This window comes from Convolutriloba macropyga, chromosome 13 (genome assembly GCF_964194025.1).
Source record: "Convolutriloba macropyga chromosome 13, txConMacr16.3, whole genome shotgun sequence".
NCBI classification, from domain to species: domain Eukaryota; kingdom Metazoa; phylum Xenacoelomorpha; order Acoela; family Convolutidae; genus Convolutriloba; species Convolutriloba macropyga.
This window is the reverse complement of record NC_134480.1, coordinates 46,564,385-46,571,362: the sequence shown is the minus strand read 5'-3', so window position 1 is coordinate 46,571,362 and position 6,978 is coordinate 46,564,385.

Below are 6,978 nucleotides of genomic sequence, written 5' to 3'. Positions count from 1 at the left end.
AACATATGGGCTACAGTTAGAAATCAAATCATGCAAAAGTCAAATTAAGAAACTCGCGAAATTTTGAAGCTTGAGCTTCAACACTCCGCGACAAGAGGAGGGCGCGCTTAAAATTAGGGCGGAAACTGAATACTCTAGTGATAAATCAAAACTGATATAAAGCATATTGAGTTTGTGACGTATAATCTCTTTTATACTGGTTGCCTTTCTCTTTCCATTGTCAGCTGCATTGTTTGTTAAGCAATCTTGTTAGCTGCTGGTCACTTGTTTTGGAATTGATCTTTTTGGCTTCTGATGTTGTTCTGAGTTGCAATTCGTTATCTCGAGGTGGCTTGACGATTGAAAACTAATTGGAATTTTTTTAAATTTTTTTTCAATGTCTTTACAATTTTAATTTTATCTCAGAAGTTTTAGTTGCAGTTCGTTGTTTCGGGGTCACCAATGTTGACCAACTTGCTTATAAGATCGATGTGACAATAGTGAATTCACAAACTTTGGTTTCAGCGGTAAATTAGCATGGAAACATATGGGCTTAAGTTAGAAATCAAATCATGCAAAAGTTAAATTAAGAAACTCGCGAAATATTGAAGCTTGAGCTTCAACACAGCATAAATGTTATTAACAACAGCTGTATTCATACATCTAAATGGTGTTGGGTCAATAAAAGTCTTATGGAGAACCCGGACCAACAATTTTCCGCAAAACTAACGGAGAAAGAGTGCAAAAATTGAAAAAAGCCTATTTCGCTTAATGAAGGTTGGAAGAGTGTAATAATTATAACGCATTTTTGAAATGAAATTGGTAGGACGTAATGACAATTGATCTCCTCGTCTTCTATCTGTGGCGCATCTTACGTTCATTTTTGCATTAACCATTGCGCCGACTACTATCATTAAACGTTTCAATTTGGTTAGAATGGTAATTGTATAATAGGAATTTTTTAGCAGTCTACTATAAATTACACTCGTTGCAAAGTGGATAAAAGGATAAATACAGTGCTATTTTAAATATCACACTTTTACAATCTTTTACCCAATAAATAGGAGTAGAATACGCATTGCACACTAATCCCTGCTAGTTGGGTAGATTAAGGGTGAAACCTCGGCCCGGGTAGAGCCGCGATGAAAACAGCATCATGAAATCATTGTGCGATGCAGTTCCATGGGTAACGGCAACCAACCTAACAGCCATCAATCATCTGAGGAGAAACCCAAACAACCACCTGGGACCCAAATGTGACTTACTGTCTGGTCCGCGCTAACTCAGAGTTTTTTGGAAGTCTCCACTCACGTTTCAGCTCGATTCAGCTGAGTTAACTATGCCGAAGTAACAGAAGTGTACAATCATGTGGACTTGTTGACTGCAGCGAAGTTGAGCCGCAATTAAAAAGCAACTTTCAGCTCAATTAATGATTAAGAAGTTTTATATTTTCAGAGTCATTATCACCAAAACATTCCAATTACTCTGATTTTTTTACTCGGGTGGTGAAAAGAGCTGTTCTTAAAACCAATAATCACAAGATTTTGACAAAATTTCAAGGCACGCTGAATTAGGAAACAGCACGACAAGAAGCATGTGACTCGTTGCACTAAATGTACAACGATCGGGCTCAATACAAATTAACATAACAATTGAAAACAAAAAAATAGACGTTCAGTACTTTGCATTTGTTGGTTTTTTTCTACTTGTGCAAACCCGCAAAGAACAAAGCAAAAATATCAAAGAACAACGCCAATCTTCGAAACGACATAGCGTGATTTCCAGCAAGAGTAATAAGAATATCAAATGTTGCATTTTAAATGGCCTAACGACAGAATATTTAACAGATATTTATAGTCCGTATCAGTTTTAAATATGACACGTCGGTCTCTTTTTGATTAGCTGATATGCATTAATTTACACTTTGTGTATGAACAATTCTAGCCCTTGCCTTATATGGCACGTGCAATTTTGGCAGTTATTGATCTGTTATCCCAACCTGAGAACATGTCACTGATATGTACTGGGAGGATTCGCGTTTTGGTTTAGCATCATTACTATTGATGGGTAGATCAAACTTATCACCTAAATTTATCGTTTTTGTACACTGATAAACTTGTATGTTCAAAATTGCAGCAATGATTTGGTTCAAATTATATTACTTTCACAAAAAAATTAAGATCTTGCTCGAGAAAAATGGGAGAAGAAACTTGTGCCCATGAATCTACGGGATTTCTGCGGATTAATTTCCCTTACCCGGAAACATGAACAAATGGAATGATAGGCGCGACTCGCCGAAAGTATTGGGGTTGGTGATGTCGAAGAAGAAATTCCAATCAAGAAAATTTGATTATAGACACATATGAAACGGGAGCAGATCTTTGAATCCCTTTTGCAGAAGTTAAGAGGCGAGTCAGCCTTGAATAGTGTGTCATCCATGAGCGGGGACAATCTTTAGTGATAAGTTTTTTGACTCACCCAATGAGCGGGGAGCCAAAATTTAGTGAATTTTCATACTAGTCGTACAGCAGTGGCGGGTGAAATGTGATTGCCCAGAACAGGAAGTTTTACCTCAAACAATTTTTCCAAGAAGGAAACTAGTGTGATTGCATTGGTGATTGCATGAGTCGAACTGATAACAATGATCGTTTATGAACCAAGATTTTCTAATTGTAAGTTTCTTGTCTGCAAAAAAATTATGTTTATCAGAAAATTCTCTCTGAATTCATGAACCCTTGGTTTTCTTTGAAAAATGCGCACAGCTCAATCAAATAAGGCAAATAACTAAGCCCAACATAACAATTGAAGCATAACAAACATCAGCCATAGGTTTAAAATGAATCAATTACCAACAGCGCTGCCTAACATAAGTAAAAAGTTTAAATATAACGGCGAATGACGCTGCCTAAAATAGCAAGATCTGCAAAATGAACCAAAAAGATTTTTTTCTGTATCTATGATGGCACAGTAGTTACTTGGTGAGTATTGATTTGGCATCTCAACCACCTTCGTGAAGTTCTCCGCAAACATTTCCTTCAGTTTGTGCTCTAATTCAACTCGGTTGTCCCTAAATAGTTTCAGATTTCTAATAACACATTTGGAATCTGCACAATTCAGGTTCTAACACATAAAATAAATTTTGTTTAAAAAAACTGTTTGTTCTTTTTGACTGTTAACACTCATGCCATGTCTAAATATACCACATGCGATGTCTTTTTTATCTAAGTTGGGACAAAATTCCGTTTAATATGCGAGGTAATTTTTTTTATGTTTATTTAAAACCCAAATATTTGTGGCCTTTAAGTTGCAGTGTTTGTTAACGAAGGAGCAAAGTTTTTATCTTACTCTAATTAATAGTCCTTGAACGTCCAAAGATATGATTCGTCATTGTAATCACAATGTTTTATCACCATCTTGGAGTTTTTTTAACTCCGAGGCCAAGCCGAACTATTATCATTACTTTGAGGAAGCTTTATCAATCGCGCGGTTATGTTTTTAGTTGACCCTCGTAAGCAACACAATGAGTAGAGTTTTGCATCATTAATTTGTAATTAGAAAGCGAAGCTCCACCGCGTTCTTTTCCACCGTTTTTCACATAGCAACTGTGGTAAGAACTTCGTCCTGTAGTCGGAAGATATGCGAAATTAGATTTGCGAAATAATCCTTTTGAGTTGTAAGTTTATTTTAGTGATGGGATATTCAACTAGTATCATTGCAACCGAAATTATCAAGTGTAGGTAACGTTGTCTGACTACACATTACTTGGCGAATAGCTGTTTTCGAGATTTTGAGCCTATTTTACCAATAGTTTGTCAGAGCTGGCAATTTTGCGTCATTATCTTTAATTGCTCTGAAAGGAAGTTTGTAGCAATTATATTAGTCCTGTGGTCTTTTCTGTGCGATTTTTTGTCCGACCTATTTGACTTTTCATCCTCAAAAATGGGATAGGCAGGTGGCGCCCCATTACTTGCACCTGACCCCCCCCCCCCCCCCCCCCCCAATTGCTTGACCCCCTTCACTCCGCTCACACCCACTTGATGCGTTCTTAAGCCCCAGCTGGCTACAACCGCAGCCCACCGCGCGTCGTGTGAGAACAGTCCGACCGACGTTAGTCGTTTGTTTGATTTAGAAAGCTAGTGACGTCCCTACCAGAGAAAGTTCCGAAATATTGAAAAATGTTCCCTTATTTTCTCCAAATAGCGAAAATCTATTCCACAGATGAGTTAACTAAGATCCCCGTTGCAAAAGTGTGCAAATGGAAGAAAAAGTGCAGACAGGAAAGTTTACAGACAGAACAAAATGAACTGCATGCACTTATTCGGCGTTTATTATTAGCCATCTGAGCGCTGAGTTCTTATGAAAGACGTCGCGTTAAAATCTATGTGAAAGCAAACGGAAAAAATTGCAGTTGTAAGAGAATGTAGATAAGGATTCAATTACATTGTTCTAGACAGTTTGTTAAGTTTTTTTATATCAGTTTTAAGTTGCGGGAACAATCAACTCGTTTTGTTTGCGATAAGGACAAAAGTCAATGTTTTATCAAGTTTCACTTCTGACTTGATTGTTGCACAACATGCTCCAGGGGAAAGAGGAGGCCAACTAACTCATCACAGACAGTTGACCAGATCGTCGAAGAGGGTGTAACTCAAGTTGCCTAGAGAACCGTTTCGGAAAAAGGTCAAGAAAAAAAGGACTAATCAGCCCAAACGCGTGCGAGCGCGGAGACCGAACGAACGTACGTGCCGTAAGCCGTTTTCACCTTCACCACACGGTGTTGTGCATCTCGTCCAGGGTAGACTTCGAGAACACGTCCAAGGGGCCAAATTCCACGTGGAGTCATATCTTTCAGAATCCAAACGATGTCATTGACTCTGAGTGGTGTTTGGTCACTATTGCTCCATTTGGACCTCTTTAACAGTGTCGGAAGATACTCCTTGACGAGTCGTTCTTAGAAATGGTTGACCATTTGCTGCAGATTCTTCCGAGACTTGAAACTGGCGGGTTCTTGACTGTCGAACTTTCCTGGTGGGAGAGAGTTGAACGGTCTGTTGATCAGAAAATGTTTTGGCGTGAGAGGCATTTCATTTTCTGGAAGGTCAGCGACAATCGTTAGTGGTCTGGAGTTCAATATAGCTTCGGTCTCGACCAAAATTGTCCTGAACACATCAAGCGACAATCTTCTGGAGCCTTAAATGATCAACAGAGTGCGTTTCGCGGTCTGGATCAAGCGCTCCGAAATACCGCCAAAATGAGGTCCATAGGGAGGATTGAACTTCTAGGTTGTGTTCGTTACTGCCATTGCCTTGTAGATTTTGTCGTTGTCGAGACGTTTCACAGATCTTTTTAATTCTTCAGATGTACCAATAAATGTCTTGCCATTGTCACTGAGCATTGTTGTTGGCTGACATCTGCGGCTTACAAAACGTCGATAAGCGTTTAAAAAAGTGTCAGTGTTGAGATCGGGACAAGCTTCTAGATGGACACACCTAGTAACCAGACAAGTGAAGATCAGGCCGTAGTGTTTTTCAATCTGTCCTTTGGCATCTTCTATATAAAAGGGACCAAAAAAATCGACACCGCTGTTCGCGAAAAGATACTGGGTAGATTCTGTCGGAAAACGGCAGGCAGGAAGGGAAGCCATGACGGGTTGAATGTTTCGAGCGGCAAATCGTCTGGAGAGAAAACATCGGTACTTTATACTCAAAAGTGTTTTTCTGAGTCCAATGATATGGTATCTTTTCTGCACAAAAGCTTTCACTGGCTCTGTTCCTTGGTGAACGCAAATGTTGTGTGCATGCTCTATATAGAGTCTCGCTATCTTGTCTTTTGCGTGCAGTACAATCGGACATTTCTCAACTTCGAGGTTTTCTGGCGCAAATTGCCATCTTCCGCATGACCGAAGAATTCCATTGTTGTCCAACATTTGGTTGAGCGAACGGATTTTGCACTTTGAATCTATCCTGGAATCACGTTTCAGGGCTTGGATTGTTGAGAAGAACAAATTTTGCTGCGATATTTTGATCAGCCGATTTCTTGCAAGAATGACGTCTTCTGTTATATACTGCTGATCTTTAGGCCTTTGATTTCTGATCCGAAAGACCAAATTGAAGACATTTGCTAATGTCAGGAGCAACTTGTTCCCAGTTGAGACCCGTGTCGGGTCGATTATTTGCTGCGACAATTTGCGTGAAATTTCTTGCGTTGCTAACACATGCTTTCGAGAATTTTCAGGAGCACTGAGATGTCTTGTGGAAAGTAATGCTGGCGCTGTTAGCCAGTTGGCTGGTATTTCGTCTGGATTGAGACCACGGGTCCCGTGGTCAGCTGGATTTTCTTTGGTGGTAACGTGTTTCCATTGGTAAGCATCAGTTGATGCAAGGATTTCTTTGAGGCGATTCGCAACAAAAACAGGTTGCTTCTTGGTTGAGGATAACCAGTCAAGCACAACTTGACTATGTGTCCAGAGTGTAGAACGAGTAATGTAAAACGATGACTCTTTCATGATGGTTGAAAGAAGGCGCACTCCGATGACTGCGGTTTCCAACTCTAATTTGGGTATGCTGATTTGTTTAATTGGAGCAACTTTGCATTTGCCTATTAAGTAACAAGTTTCAACATCTGTGGCTAAATTAGGAACTGTTTTCAAGTTAGCAACGGCTGCAACTGCTACAGCTGAGGCGTCGACAAATATATGGATATCATTTTCACTTTCTGGTGAATGGCAACTCTTATTGAGAGTTCTGTTCAATGTCACTTTTGGTGAAGAAAAGTATAAGTCCAAGTTCTTTTGAAGTGGTTTAACTACTTGAGGGGCAATTTGTTCATCTCATTTTTTCCCAAGTTTCCACAGTTCTTGAAGAACTATTTTGAAACGGATCGTTGATGGCAACATTATCCCTATTGGCTCGAAGATCGAGGAAACAAGACTAAAGATCTTACGTTGAGTGTACGCTAAGGCATCTTTTGGGAAATCAGTGAATGGTTTCATAAGGAAATAGT